This window comes from Cloeon dipterum, chromosome 2, assembly GCF_949628265.1.
Source record: "Cloeon dipterum chromosome 2, ieCloDipt1.1, whole genome shotgun sequence".
In the NCBI taxonomy this organism is placed as follows: Eukaryota; Metazoa; Arthropoda; class Insecta; order Ephemeroptera; family Baetidae; genus Cloeon; species Cloeon dipterum.
The window spans coordinates 1,206,954-1,221,241 of NC_088787.1; the positions used below are offsets into that span (position 1 = coordinate 1,206,954).

The window sequence follows — 14,288 nt, forward strand, 5'->3', positions numbered from 1 at the left end:
TGATGAATTTTTGCTGCATATACGACAGCACATATGGAACATTTGGACACGGTACTTGATGTCAAAATATTTTACCTGAGTTGATTCTTCTAGCTTGGTCTTGGCGTCCTTAAAGTTGTAGTGGACGACGAGCACGCAAACACTGAGAATTGTGGTTTTAAATCAAATTTATCGTATTATTTCCATGATGTTTATACTTGTCTGCGTTTTGTATAGTTTGATCTTTCGACACGAAACACCCTAACTTGGCTGGTCCCTTGGGCATTTTACTTCCTGAAAACCATGCAGTTACCACTAATTAAATACCTCGAAGGTCGTTGACAAATGTTTGGTGTCCAGTTCCGGACTGGTGCAAATTTTTACAGGGAATTTATGTAGGGGGCGCGTAGACCGATAGGATAAATGCGCACTTCTGGGGTATATCTTTCTTAGGGATGGGATGGTGACAGGACTTTTAATTTCGCCTTTCTTTCTTTTGCTCTTTTTATCCGTGTCCTCGGAGCGGGAAGGGCGCGCACTGCACTGGCACGAATGCTGAATTCCGAGTGCCAATAACACCGCGAACGGATTGAATGGGCACACCAGGCCGCACATTTCAGGGACCCAGCCCACTCAAGAGCCACTTGCCTCCGCACCGAGGACTGCATTGAAACGCTAGACATTTGTCCCGTGAAGCCGAATCACGCATGCTGGAAAGGTGCAAACCAGCCCGTTGAGCAATTCGAGCATTTCGAGTCACTAAACTAACCACTTTTTGCCATCTCTGACTTCGGGTAGCCAGTATTAGATCTCCCAACTGCTCAAATACCTCCCATTACTTTGACACTCCTGAGAATGCCTTAACAATGCGAGCCAACGGGCTGGTTTAACGCAAAAGAAGTTATAGTTTACACACAATATCACCTATGTATATTAAGTGCATGTAAAGTTATCTAATTTTAATCCCCTTTGTCCCTATTATAAGGGTAGAACCATGTAGTACCCCTGCTAGAGTCCTTATATAGAAGAGAACAGTGATGCTTAGCAGTCACGTGACTCAATTCCGCCGTCTCATTGGCCAAGAGTGCAGGCACGCACATATAGCCTTCAGGCGTGCATCTCTTAGCTTGTCCCTTCCACCCCCTCCAAGCGAGAAAGTGTAAGTGCCTGCTATTGGCCAATAAAATGGTGGGATTGAGTCACGTGACTGCTTCTCTGATTTCGCTGGGTATGAGCAGATATCGTTTTCTTCCCAGACAAAAAAGGGCTTTTTTCTATCACGAATTTCTCGGCAGTTTTATTTCCCGCGGTCATAGCAGACGGCAAATATTATTTTATTACGCAAGCACTGTTGCTAAATTTTTGACGAAAAAATTCTGCAATATGCAAGAAAAGTACAATATGAATTCCATTAATTCTTGCTGTGTGTTTCTCTATTCAATTTCCTGGGATGCAACAACGCCTATTTCAAGTGGAACAAGTTTTATTTAGGGTCGGCAGATGGGGAACGCGTGCACGAAGAGTCCAAGAACCACTCCTATGACCACTCCTTCAATCTTATCTTATAACAGCAGTCTAGCAGACGACACGAAATGATTTATTTAACATACATCCATTGACCAGACGCGCGACTGGTTGGCGGTTAAGGGGAGGCTTGGGGGATGCACGTGCACCAAAATTCAAAGAGCCGCTCTTATGCCTGCTCGTAGGGAAAATCTACTTCTACTCTCCTTATCTGCTCAGTTTATCTTATCTTATGGCAGCTGTCAGCAGAGACGGCAAACATTATTTTATTAAGTAAGCTCGGAGGCCCAATTTTAGGTGAAATAATTCTGCAATTAGGCACGAAATATATAAAATGCACACGGGGAGCCAGAGACGGCGAAATGGGCGAGGCACTTTTGTCTCCCTTCCACTCTTGCCGGATGTGACGTCACCGACGGAGAGTCTCGGCCAATGAGCCAAAGGAGTCAAATCCGTTTATTATTGGTCGGCTGGGTTTCGTAACTTGCATGAATTTAGCATCATTACCAAGCAACACTCTTCCTCGACACAACGAAAAAAAAACGAAATCTGTACGACATTCCGCTCTCGCTCGGGAGCTGCACGCAGCGAGCATCATCGGGAGTCCCCGTCTGTCACGGTACAGGCGGCACGCGTGGAAGGGGGACGAAAAGTGCCTCGCCCATTTCACTGCCTCCGGCTCCCCGTGAAAATCCATTAATTCTAGCTGTTTCTCTATTCGTCTTGGTAGCGGGAAAAATCGCAAATTAATCAACAACCAAACGTGAATTCCATTGTTGCAAGTAAAGAGCAACAATCATAGGAGATCAGGGGTTCCGAGAGAGGAGGATTTATTCTGCAAAAGCCTGGAAATCCCTTGTTGCCAACGTGTGGACCATCCCTTAAGATTTCATTGAAGCCTAAATTGACCTAAATAGCGCTGTAAATTGTTTAGTTAAAAAATTTGCATGCTTTTCACATGTTAAGTTGTGTCTCCTTAAATGAAATGCTATTTTATTTCACGACAAAGAGTTTTCCCCATAAGGTTTCATACGCTGTTGGGCAAATCTCGAGGAGACAAATCGAAATCGGCCAGGAAAGTGTGCAATGAAAATTTGCGAAATTTTTAATTGTTAACTCTAGCATGAATTTAGAACAAATTGTTTGATTGATCAACTGCTTGTTGCCCCTTTATCAATCCACTAGATAAGTAGCAATGAGCAATATCGGGGAAAACCCAATATTTCTTAATCCCCGTGATTGGTATACGCAACCTTCATGCCTAGAGGGCCTCTAATAAAGAAATAGAGGAACGAATTTAAACGGCAAACTGGCCAGGAAATTGCAATTGAGCTATTTTACCTTCTTGTCTTTTTTGATCACGTTAATTAAGTGACACTTGACCCACAAACATGCACAATTCGCATATGATGGAATAAACGTAATTATCATGCAAGAGGATTTACGTAACATATCCGTCGATCAGTCGCGGCTGATCGATCGGTGGATTGGGGAGATAAGAAGAGCAACACGCGCACCAAAGTCCAAGAACCGCTCTCATGGCCGCTCCTTTAATCTTATCTTATAAAAGCAGACAACAAACGGCAAGCTCTGTGGTTAATAGAAGACGAACAAATATTTTGAGAAGAGGTGCATGAAAATTAAAATATGATTTCCAATAATTCTTGCTTTGTTTTCTCTGCTCATTTTACTGCGAGCGCTGCGCAAAAGAAATGCCTCCTAAAAGTGGATCGATTCTGGGCAAGATTTAAAAATTATTTGAATAATTGGATGCATTACGCAGTTGATTGAAAAACAATTTGGAACAATAAAAATTAAAGTATTTTCCAAATTTAGTTTTATTTATTTATTATATTATCCGTCGATCAGCCACGCGGAGGAACGGCCGATGGGGAGATGAAAAGAGCAACGCACGTGCACGAAAATACAAAGAAACGCTCTTATTGCCTCTCCTTTAATCTTATCTTATAAAAGCAGACGGCAAACATTATTTGATCACGCAAGCTCTGTGGCTCGCAATTTTAAGGAGTGTCAAGGCAGTGCGAGATAACAGCGCGGGGCAATCCATAAATTGCTGGCTGCCCAATGTCAGAGATTTCAAAAAGTGATTAATTTAGGGACTCGAAATGCTCAAACAGCTCTATGGACTAGTTTTTGCCAAGTTCCGCAAAATGTCTAGCGTTTCAATGAAAGACCTCGGTGCAAGGAGGCGAAAAGATGGCCACGTTGGGCCCAAGAAGGTCCTCTGCGGCCACTCGGGCCTCATTTCTTCCGTGTTATTGGGAACCCGTGAGCTCTGAGCTTTTTGAAAAATACAAAAAAATCTTGATTCTTGCATGAGAAATAAAATACGAATTCCATTCATTTGGGCTGTGTTTTGTCTCTTCATTTTACGGAGCACTCCACAAAAAGCCTAATTAATTAATTTTAAGGAAAGGGCTAAATTTAAATGGAAGTGGTCTTATTAAATTTAACCTCGCGATGCTATTAAACCGGTTTAGCGCGGTAATTACACGATTACTTTTCAAGCGACGAGTGGAAAATAAATTTTGCAGAGCCGGTATATAGCAAATAAGCCTGGAATCAATTGCCTTACCTTAGAGTTGATCTCGCACGAGGCAGAGAACTCGGGAAAGTGTTCAGGGCCACTGCCCTGCCAATTTGAAGGGAGAAACTGGCCGTCTTTCCGCGCGGACGAGCTGAGCACACTCGCGACTCGCGGCAGCCGCTTCGCGATCTGTGATCTGTGAAGAAGAGTCGTGCGTGCAGTGCGGCTCATTGGCGATATGCTTCCCGCGAGATAACAGAAAGTAAGGCAACGTGCTTTCGCTCTCTTCTCTGTCAGTTTAACACTCGCCCGCACAGGGGCAGCAGCAGCCAATCTCCTCGAGATTATTTATTATCGCCGGTTCACCGCGCGTAAAAGACTTTACATTGACACTTTTATTTTTTTTGTACGCGGCAACTAAGTTAAATTCTCATACGCTTGGTCCGGTTTGGACCTGGCCGTCAGAGCTACAAGTATTTTCAGTTTTTATACGTCTAGAATCAAAATAAATTCAAAGTGAGAGCTAAATAGAAAGAAAAGTGTATCAAGGAAGAAATGATTTAGCACTTTCAGTAATATAAAAAGCACTTTGGCTTAATTGCTGCGTCGCACTGCAAAGCCGCAGAGATTTAGGATTTCAACGCACGGTGAAGCTATTTAAGAAATAAAAAACACAACCTGCTCTACTCTGCTGCTCAGCAGGTTGCAATGCACGTTATTCTACCTGACGCAGACGATATGGCTTCTTGCACAAAAAATAAAAACTGGGGTCCGTGGATAAAAGCCATCCTTGGTGCTTGGTGTGGTAATTAATGTGCCTTTATTCATTATTTACAGGCCACACTCGAACTTTCAAATTTGATCTTTTCAATGCTACAAGAAAATCATAAAAAATTAATTTAATACAAAGCAAAATCGTGATGAATCTAAAGAGAGGCGACGCGCCGCCAGCAGCACCGCATTTTCACCACAACGAGAAGCAGCTGCCGCGAGTCGAGGTCTATATTTATTTTTGGCTACACTGGACTAATTGTAAGCATTTACAAATGGAAGCAAATTAATTTTTCTAAGAATTTATTCACAGTTTCCAACATAAAAAATAAAATGTTCGGTTCATAAAATACACGAGACCGGCTGCTGCTGCCTCTGTGCGGGCGAGAGTTGAACTAACAGCGAGGAGAGCCAAACCGCGGCGGCCCACTTGCTACAAATAATTTAATTCGCGAGAGGCGAAACGCCATCCAGCCAGCAGCACCGCGCGTTCACCACAAATCAGAGATAAGCGGCGGCCGCGAGTCGCGAGTGTGAACATATCTGCGCGGCGACCGGCGAATCGCTCTCTCTTAAAATTGTGACGCCATAAATAGTTGCCTCTGACTAAATTTGAGATCAACTTATGGACCTTAATTTTTTATCCTTTCCTTCTGACCCGCAAAAGTGCCCCAAAATCCAATTTTTCGAATTTTACTGGTTAGAAGATAAAAAATAGTACTTTTAAGTCTTGAACGCTATTTTATTTTTTTTAAAAAATGCAGATTTTTGAAATGTGTCTGTGGTATTAAAATTCAGCTGTTTACAGTAGCGAGAAAAAAACTGCCTAAATTCAGAAAGCTGATTAATTTTCCATTATTTTTTTTTCTACTGAGCAAATAATTTTTCTCAAATGTACCATTTTCGCACAAAACTCGTCTGAAAATTTGAACTAGCCGTTAGAGAACCCAAAAGTTCTCTTAGGAAAAATCAAAGTATCCAAAATTCGGTTAATTTATTTGAGAATCATTTCAGAAACAGTTTCAGCGCTACCTATTATGTATTTTTTAACTGTACACGATCCATTGCCCCTAATCTGTATGTGTGTTCAACGATTTTGCGGGGGAATTCACTTTCATTCCTCTTCAACTTACCGCTGTCTCAACTGGAGCGCCTCCTGACGTGCCAACAAGAGGTTGTTGTTGAGGCGGCCGGCTCTCGGGATCGTTCGTCTCTCTCTCTCTCTCTCTCTCTCTCTCTCTCACGCGTTTAATTGCTACTATTTCTCTCTAATTGCTTCAACGGCCGGAAGGGCCCATAAACGAGATCAATTTAACTATGGTTCCTTGTATATAATTTATCTATTCAACGATCTTTGTAATTAAATTTAAAAAATAATTTATGTTCTTGTTGATACATATATCAGAATATTAACAAAATGTCGGATTTTTATTTTCAAATTCTACTTTTTCTTGAGGCCATGTAAACACATTTGTACTAGAGGCTTTCCAATATAATCAGGAAAAGAGCCACGCCCACTTCTGCAGCAGCTGCTCTAACATTTTGACAGTTGACTCCACGATGAAAGCGAAAAGGACTTTGTAAGAATTTGTTGCGGAGGCAGGGAGATGCTGCGGACGAACTGCCCGCGGTTTCGCTCTCCTCACTGGCAGTTCAAAAATCACCCGCGCAGAGGCAGCACCACCGGTCTCGTGTCTCGTCCAGCGGAACAAGATAATCTATTCTATCAACCACGCATTTTAATTTTTTATACACGGAAATAATTAAAAGTCAAATTCTTATAAATATTAATTATTTTCTTTATATGCTTGGTCCAGTTTGGCCAAAAAAATTACATATCTCGCCGGCCAAAACCATTTTCTGCGCCAAACGAGAAAAAAATGACGGAAAAACCTTAATTTAAATTTTGTTATTGGCGGGAAAAATGTCAAAATCAGTTTCCAGACCGACGTTGGAGCAACGCATGCGAAGCAACACGAGTTGGAAACCCATTAGTGCTCCCTGTTCGCAAAGATTTGTGTCAATTTTCCTTTTTCCGTGCTTTTTTCAGAGAGAGTACGTTTCACAAATGTTAAAAACTGCCATTTCCTAGGATTTTGATTGGGTTGGTCTTAAAACGATCCTAGATTCATTCTGCGTAGTCCAGGAGACATTTTTTGAATTTCTTCCCTGCACCAGAGATAATTGTGACTGTGACCAATAGCCGCGGAAGTATGCGAAAATTTTCAAAATTGTTTACAAGAGAAACTGACATTACAAAGTGAAGTAAACTTAAATTTAAAAAAATATATAAAAAAATCACCGTAACGAGGTGAAATATTTTTGAAAATTTCAATTTTTCGGATAATTATCTGCAAAAAATGAGTTCGATTTTGAAAATTTGCACACTGGCGGGTGTGTCTCACCGAGGGGCATCGACTGGTGCTAAAAGAAGTGCCTTGCGGCCCACAGAGCGCCGCCTGGGCCGCGAAAACAAAAGTTTCAAATGTCACAAATCGTGTTTTTGAACTTTAAAAATTAATAACTCTGCTGCTTTTGGCTTTCGAGTGGAAAACCAAACTATTTGAGACTCGCCGTGAACTTTTGCATATTTCAGGTCCCTTTGCCGCCCTCTCGCTAGCTTCAGAGATAATCACTGAAAATTATTTTCTCTGTCGCGTTGAATAATTTGCGCAAAGCAAAAAAAAGCAATTCAATGCTTTGTGCTTTGAAAAATAGAGACTCTACTCTCCCCGTGATTTGTTTGCCAGCTAGATGTGTTTGTTGCAAGCCGCTAATAGATGGCGCCATCGTAGATTAATTATTTTGCCGCCATTTCAGACTCAAATATTGAGTTTCTGCCGCGAAAATTGTTCATTTTAGAGTTGAAAATTAGTTAATTGGCACAAAATGTATAAATAGTACATCAGAAAATAAATAACAAATTTATTAAATATAAATTGAAAGCGTGGTGCCTCTCGCGAGAGGCGACTCGCCGTCAGCAGCACCGCATTTTCACCACTACGAGTCGAGAGTCGAGGTCTATAATATTTTTAGGCAAGCATGTAAAAATGGAAACAATTAAATTTTATAACAATTTAATTCACAGTTTTCGCGTATAAAAAATTTAAAATGTGCGGAGGAAATAAATGATAATTTTGTTTCGCTGGACGAGACACGAGACCGCGGTTGCTGCTGCCTCAGTGCGGGCGAGTGTTGAACTAACAGCGAGGAGAGCCAAACCGCGGTGGCCCACTTGCTGCACAAAAATTTAACCCGCGACTCGCGAGAGGCGACACGAAAGCCAGCGAGCAGCACCGCTCCTTCATCACACATCAGAGATAAGCGGCGGCTGCGAGTCGCGAGTGTGCACGTCCGCGCGCAACCGCCGAGTTGACAAAATAATTTAATTAAAATAAAGAAAATTAACACGAACAAAGGCAAAAAAAAAATGTAAAATTGCATCGCAAGTAGTGCCTGTAAAGAAAGAGCGATTTTAAATATGAAAATTCGACATATGCGCACTTATTTATACTTTTTTTATTGTTTGCATCACATTTGAAAGCGCAACGAACCGCACGAAAGTAAAAAAATACATATTCGCTGTCATTTTAATAAGAATGCGGTGAGAATCGAAAGAAAGTGCGATTTTAGATAGACCAACGCGGTCCAAGCAAGCGCAAACAAGAAATTAATCTTCGAAACATCACGAGCATTCATGAGGCCTCTCAATCTCAAGCCGAATTATAAATTAATTCACTCTGTAGCTACTTCTTATTTTTCTATAAATTAACCGAAAAATTCGATTGAGTTTGTTTAAAAGAGCGACACACTATCACCGACTTCAATCGCGTGAAAGTAGCTCGAGACTCGTCTGACACGTGCCAAACGAGAGCTCGCTGTTGCGGCGGGTATCTCTGCGTTGCTCTTCGCCGCGGCGGCTGCCTCTCTCGATCGCTGGCCTCTCGTTTTTATTAATAGCTATTTCTCTCTAATTCCATCAACGGCCAGAAGGGTCCAAACAAGGTCAATTGAACTAAGGTGTTTCCTAAACAATTTTTTCATTCAAGGACCTTTTGTAATAAAATTGAAAAAATATTTTCCTCTTGTTTTTACATGTATCAGAGTTTTAACAAATAATTGACTTTTTTCGAATCGAATGACATGCGATCTAAACATATTTGCACTAATAGGCTTTTTCCAAAATAATCAGGAAATGAACCACGCCCACTTCCGCAGCATAGTTGCTCAAACATTTTGATTCAACGTGAGTCTGAAAAGGAGTAAGAATGTGTTGCAGAGGCAGAGAGATGCTGCGGACGAGTTTATGCTGCAAAAATCGCTGACTTACCTTTGTGTTGTGATCTGTCCAGAAAAAGGTTCAGGACATTTTTGTTGCGTATTCGCTGGTTCTAATTGTAAGCGCGAATTTCAGGTTGCTGTTAAATGGCGACCTAATGGGACATGCGGGACGCTTTGTAAAAGGGCGTTTTAGTTTTTCGACATCCATCACCGCGAGCTATCCGAATTTTCATAAACAGTGGAGCCAAAATTTCGTAAAATAAGTGCGTTTCTTGTTCTTGGTTGCGAATTTCGGCCAGACAGACTGCTAACAATTCTCTCGCTAAATTTGTCAGCTTGGTTTTTGTGCGGCACAATATTTGGTCATCACCGAATCAGGTCGTTTCTCAGATTGCCAATCGCCACCACTTACCTTCAGAAGCTGCGGCTATTGGATCTATTTTTCCATGCAGCCATCGGACGAGGACCTACTGCAAAATTTCCTACATTTTGAGAAAATTAAAAGTCAAAGAACTTAAAAATAATTTTTCCGCGGCAACAATTTTTTTTTGCTTTCTTCTATTTGAAAAGATTTCCATAGAGAGCCATGATCTGACATGCATATTTCAAGCACCAAAATTAAAATGTTTTCCTCTTTTTAAATCTATATTCAGCCAGGACTACATCGTCCTCAGGTTTCATCTTTTGAGATAGATGTACAAAATTTAAAGAGCTTTCCTGCTACGCATTTGATCCTTTTCATATATTACATTTGTCTACGCAGATTCTTAATTAAAGACTCTAATCAATGATTGAAATTTGTATAATTTTTAGCAGACTCTTCACACCAACAGAAAAAGCATTTCTATCGCTCTGGGTCTGTTGCGAATTTTAAAGAATTTCGAAATGTTTTTACAAGCAAATTAAAAAAACGAGAAGATTTCTCTCTTAAAAAAGACAATATATATATTTCGTCTTGGCCTAAAAATCTTAATGTTGTGGACTTTCTGGAACAGAACGAAAACGGAAAATATGATTATATGACCGCATAACTTACAAACAGCTCGAAGAACTAGAGCGGCGTCTTGATCTTCTCAAGGAGAGCTCGGTGTCGCTGATCCGTCCCTCAAACTCGGCGTCGTGGTGGCTGCCTCTCATGGCCAATCGTCTCTTTATTTTAACTATGATTTCTTCAACGACCAGAAGGGCCCAAGCACAATCAGGTTGGCTAAAAGGTTTCTTGTATAAAAAAATAAGTCCCGTAGCAGGACCGAGAATAACCAGGGGAATGCTGAAGTAAAGTCACTTTAAATAATATCCATTGAGCTTTGAAATTGAAAAAAGCTGCTCCTCAGTGAGCCCTTATTTAATAGAGAAATATTCAGATTACTTTATCGCTCCTTCAATTATGCTGCTGGTCAGGAAGATGGAAAAAAACAAAGAGGATTGAGCTTAGAAATTGTTTTGGTTTTGGTTTATTGCTCAAAGTGACTCTAACAGAGACAAAAAGACTTTCCATCGCGAAATTGGCCATTAATTAAGTTACTGAAGTTTAAGATAACGTAGACGAGACTTTGGAAATAAAAGTCAATTTCTACTGTGACTGGACAGGCAACAAGGGGCAACTAGTAGGCAGAATAATGATGCGATGCTAAGCTCTAAGGCTTGGGGGCGGATGTGACGCCAATTTTTGGGGTGTCTCGAGCCAGTCAGTGATTGGAAAATATACATTTTTGGGCGTGCAAGATGCCAAAACTACGTTAAATTAAACAGTGCTCGCTCGACGTTAAAGGCAAAAAAAGGAAAAGCCAATTTTATACATAAAACGGTGGTTCTTGTTTCGAAGACTTGGGTCTGCAGGCGCCAGTTGGGGAAGATTCAGGCCGTCAAGAGTCACGACACCTCCCTTCAATTATGCGTATTAAAATTTTATCTATGACGAAAGTGTATTTATTACCTAGAAAGAAAACCCAGTTTCTTGCGAGATTTATGAATCATTTAGTTTGGTCCTTGAAAGCACAGATTCTCTCCTTCTTCAGGGCCATCTATGTTCCCCTCTTGGCCTTTTCACTGGTGGAACGAAGTTGGCTCAACATGAAAAATTGCAGAGTCTGAAAAGGTTCGAGGTCTCTAATTATCGTCTGGGTTGACAAAGAAACGTAAGCGATTTGAAGTAAATTTTAGAAAATCCGCAGTATTTCCAGAAAGTAAGATATCTTCAAAAATTTGTGACTAATTACACCTCAAACCATAATTTCAAATTTAATTAATTAAATCGTTTCTTCTCAGCAATATGTCTAATAGAAATGATACATTTTCATGCCAATTAATTTTGCAGTCTTTCATTGATGAACAGGCTGTTTAATTTTTACGGAGATTTTGAAAAAATAAAAATCTTGATAAAAAGATACATGAATCTAAACTGTAGCATTTTTAAGCTCTAATCCATGGCTGTCGAAGAATTCATTGCAGACAATGTCAGCGGAAGATTGTTTAAAAAATCGGAAACTTAATTTTAATCACCAAGGAAAAGAAAAGAAAAAATTAATGAGTTACCGACGTACCTTTAAAATTTGAAAGAAAGTGTCGAGTTGTAGCGTCTAGGATTCATCCAGATCCAGAGGTGTTTGAGTGTTCGTGATTACAGCTGATTGCCTTCCGCACTTCCCTGCCACCTTCAGGGCAATCAAAAACGTCCGTCCAGCTGGGAGTGTGGAAACAGCTTCTTGTTACGCGCTTGCAAGCAGATGCTGAATGGAAATTCAAAAGACCTACGTTAAAATTGGATTCTCTGCAAAATCGTTGCACCACCTTCAGGGAAATCGAGACTAGATGAGAATGTAGAAACAGCTGTTTTCGCATGAAAAGCAGAGCTAACATTTTAAATTCGTCAGAAAACATGCTATATTTGAAGTAAAATTAAAAGTTTATCGAATTAGACAAGATACAATTAGAAATACATGAAAAAGAAAAATGTTGCTATTGAAGTTTTTACAGAGGGTGTACTTCGTAGAGGGAAATATCTTTTTCGGTCTATAACAATCGATTATCAAGAAGGTTAACACGATGTTTTTACTCTGAAAATGTTTTATTTAACAAGGAATTTGATATTGCCGCAGAAAATCTGCAACGGGAAGATTAAGATCAAACTAATCTTCTTAAAAGTGTTCATAATTAAAAGAAGATGATTCTCTCACCCTTTATTAATTTTTCGAGTGATTGATTTTCACAGAAATTTAATAATTTATTTTCAAATGATCTTTATTAGGGTTCTGCAGGGCTATTTTGCCCCATATAATTGCCACATCCAGACAAATAAATTCAATAATATAAACATAATTATTAGAGAAGTCAGACATTACCCGCATAAAAAAATATAACCCAGGAATATCCGGAATAATCTTAGATTAATCAAAATTTACCAGAAAAAATTAATCCAAAAAATTGATCCAGGATTAATCCTGTATTAATTGAGATTAACCTAAGAATGTTTAAGATCAATCTAGAGATTAATCTAAAAAATATATCCTTAGATTATTCTTTAGATCATTCTGAGATTAATCCAAAAAAATAATTTTTGGAATTTTCTTAGAATGAATCCAGATTAATCTTAAAATGTTTTAAAGTCAATCTAGAGATTAATTTACAAGAATATCCCTAAAATAATCCCAAAGGGGAAATTTGAATATAGTTAATAGAATATCCCCAGATTATTCTATGGATCATTCTGAGATTAATTCTAAATATTTTTTTAATATTCCTAGAATATTCTTTAAAAACCCGAAAAGAGAAGAACTTATATATTTTTCTTACAATTAAAAACACAAAAATAAGTACGAAACATAATTTAATCAAGAAAATGAACTGCCATATTGTTAAATATTTTGAAATCGTTATCACAAAAAATATTTTTTCTCGCAAATATTTTTTTAATTAATGCGATGGATTCAATTTATATATTAAAACCTAACAAATTTTTCATTATCTTAACAAAAAATTATGATGCCTTTATTTTTCAAAGAATCTGCCCAGATTAAAAAGGGTAAAAATCATAAATGCGATTGAATAAATTAATTTCTTAACACAAAGAGTCTTAATTAATGCTACCGACAACCGGGCAAATTTGAAAGAAAGGTCAGAAGGACAAAAAGGGTTAAAAGGGCGATTTTAGTGTGCGCGTGGTTGCGGCGGCTGCACATGCATGCACGCACTTGCATGGAATGCCTGCTGCCTGCCTCTGTTGTGGAGCGGGGGAGGGGCGACGGGCGGTGGCAGCAGGACTAGCGAGCAGCAGCAGCAAGAGACTTACAAAATCCTGCTTCGCTCTCTTTGTCTAACGCGTCAACGGTCAACCGCCGTTCAAATCAAAGTTATTAACGGACGCAGGACGCCGGACGCCGCCAGTATGGGACAACACGGACGTCCCGCGGACTCGGACGGATGGCCTGGATCTTGCGGTTAACAGGGTAAGTCCCATTTTATAGATTAGCGTCCAAAGAAATTAGAACAGATCGCGCAACTTTGAAATCCAACGGTTTTATGGTAAAATTACACTTTTCGCCGCTACTTATGCAGTTTTCGCCACCAATATTTTGATATATGGGATTCTCGCCAGTCCTTAAGTTATTAATTAGAACCCCATAAATAAGTTTGGGTGGCGGAAACTGTAAATCGGTGAGGAAAAATGTAATTTTTCCATGTAAATCACCGGTGACATTTTTTCTTTTACGCTTACGAGAATTTAGAATGGCATGCTTTATTACACATTCTGATTCAATTGGCTTTGCAAGGAAAATGGAAAAATATTATGCATGCACTTTTAATACTTGAACCTTCCATTTTCCAAGCAAAACTAATTGAAATAAGCTTTTATTTATATTTTTCTATGAGTCGCTTCCCCTTTTTTTAGCTTCAAGCCATCCGCAGATATTTTGCACGACTGAAAAAGATGTAACCGTTAAAGTTCTGCAGTTTGGGCTTCAAGATCGGCGATGCTGGCATCGTATAATAAAAAATTTTGTAGCTGTAATATGTGATATGGTTAAAAACTAATAAAGTTTGCATATTTTTTACATTTAATGAAGTTTGTAATTTTTTAAATAATTCCAGATGAATCGCAATAATAAACGATTTTGGTATATTCTAGGAACAATCCGAGGTTAATATTAAGAACATATTAGAAATAATTTTTGTCGCACTTTATGTT

At 39.4% G+C, this 14,288-nt stretch overlaps 3 long non-coding RNA genes across 3 annotated transcripts; 1 reads left to right on the top strand and 2 right to left on the bottom strand.

The window, feature by feature from the left end:
• Positions 1 to 75: 75 nt before the first annotated feature.
• On the bottom strand, positions 76 to 4,232 carry LOC135937753 (uncharacterized). The gene is made up of 3 exons (XR_010574546.1): positions 4,100 to 4,232; positions 198 to 273; positions 76 to 142 (listed from the first exon to the last, which is right to left on the bottom strand). It is a non-coding gene; the product is annotated as an uncharacterized LOC135937753 (long non-coding RNA).
• A 6,306-nt stretch (positions 4,233 to 10,538) lies between these two features.
• Positions 10,539 to 12,437, bottom strand: LOC135936226 (uncharacterized). Its single transcript, XR_010574296.1, has 3 exons — positions 11,647 to 12,437; positions 11,040 to 11,193; positions 10,539 to 10,988 (listed from the first exon to the last, which is right to left on the bottom strand). It is a non-coding gene; the product is annotated as an uncharacterized LOC135936226 (long non-coding RNA).
• A 796-nt stretch (positions 12,438 to 13,233) lies between these two features.
• Positions 13,234 to 14,161, top strand: LOC135936386 (uncharacterized). The gene is made up of 2 exons (XR_010574327.1): positions 13,234 to 13,548; positions 13,992 to 14,161. It is a non-coding gene; the product is annotated as an uncharacterized LOC135936386 (long non-coding RNA).
• The last annotated feature ends 127 nt before the right edge of the window (positions 14,162 to 14,288 follow it).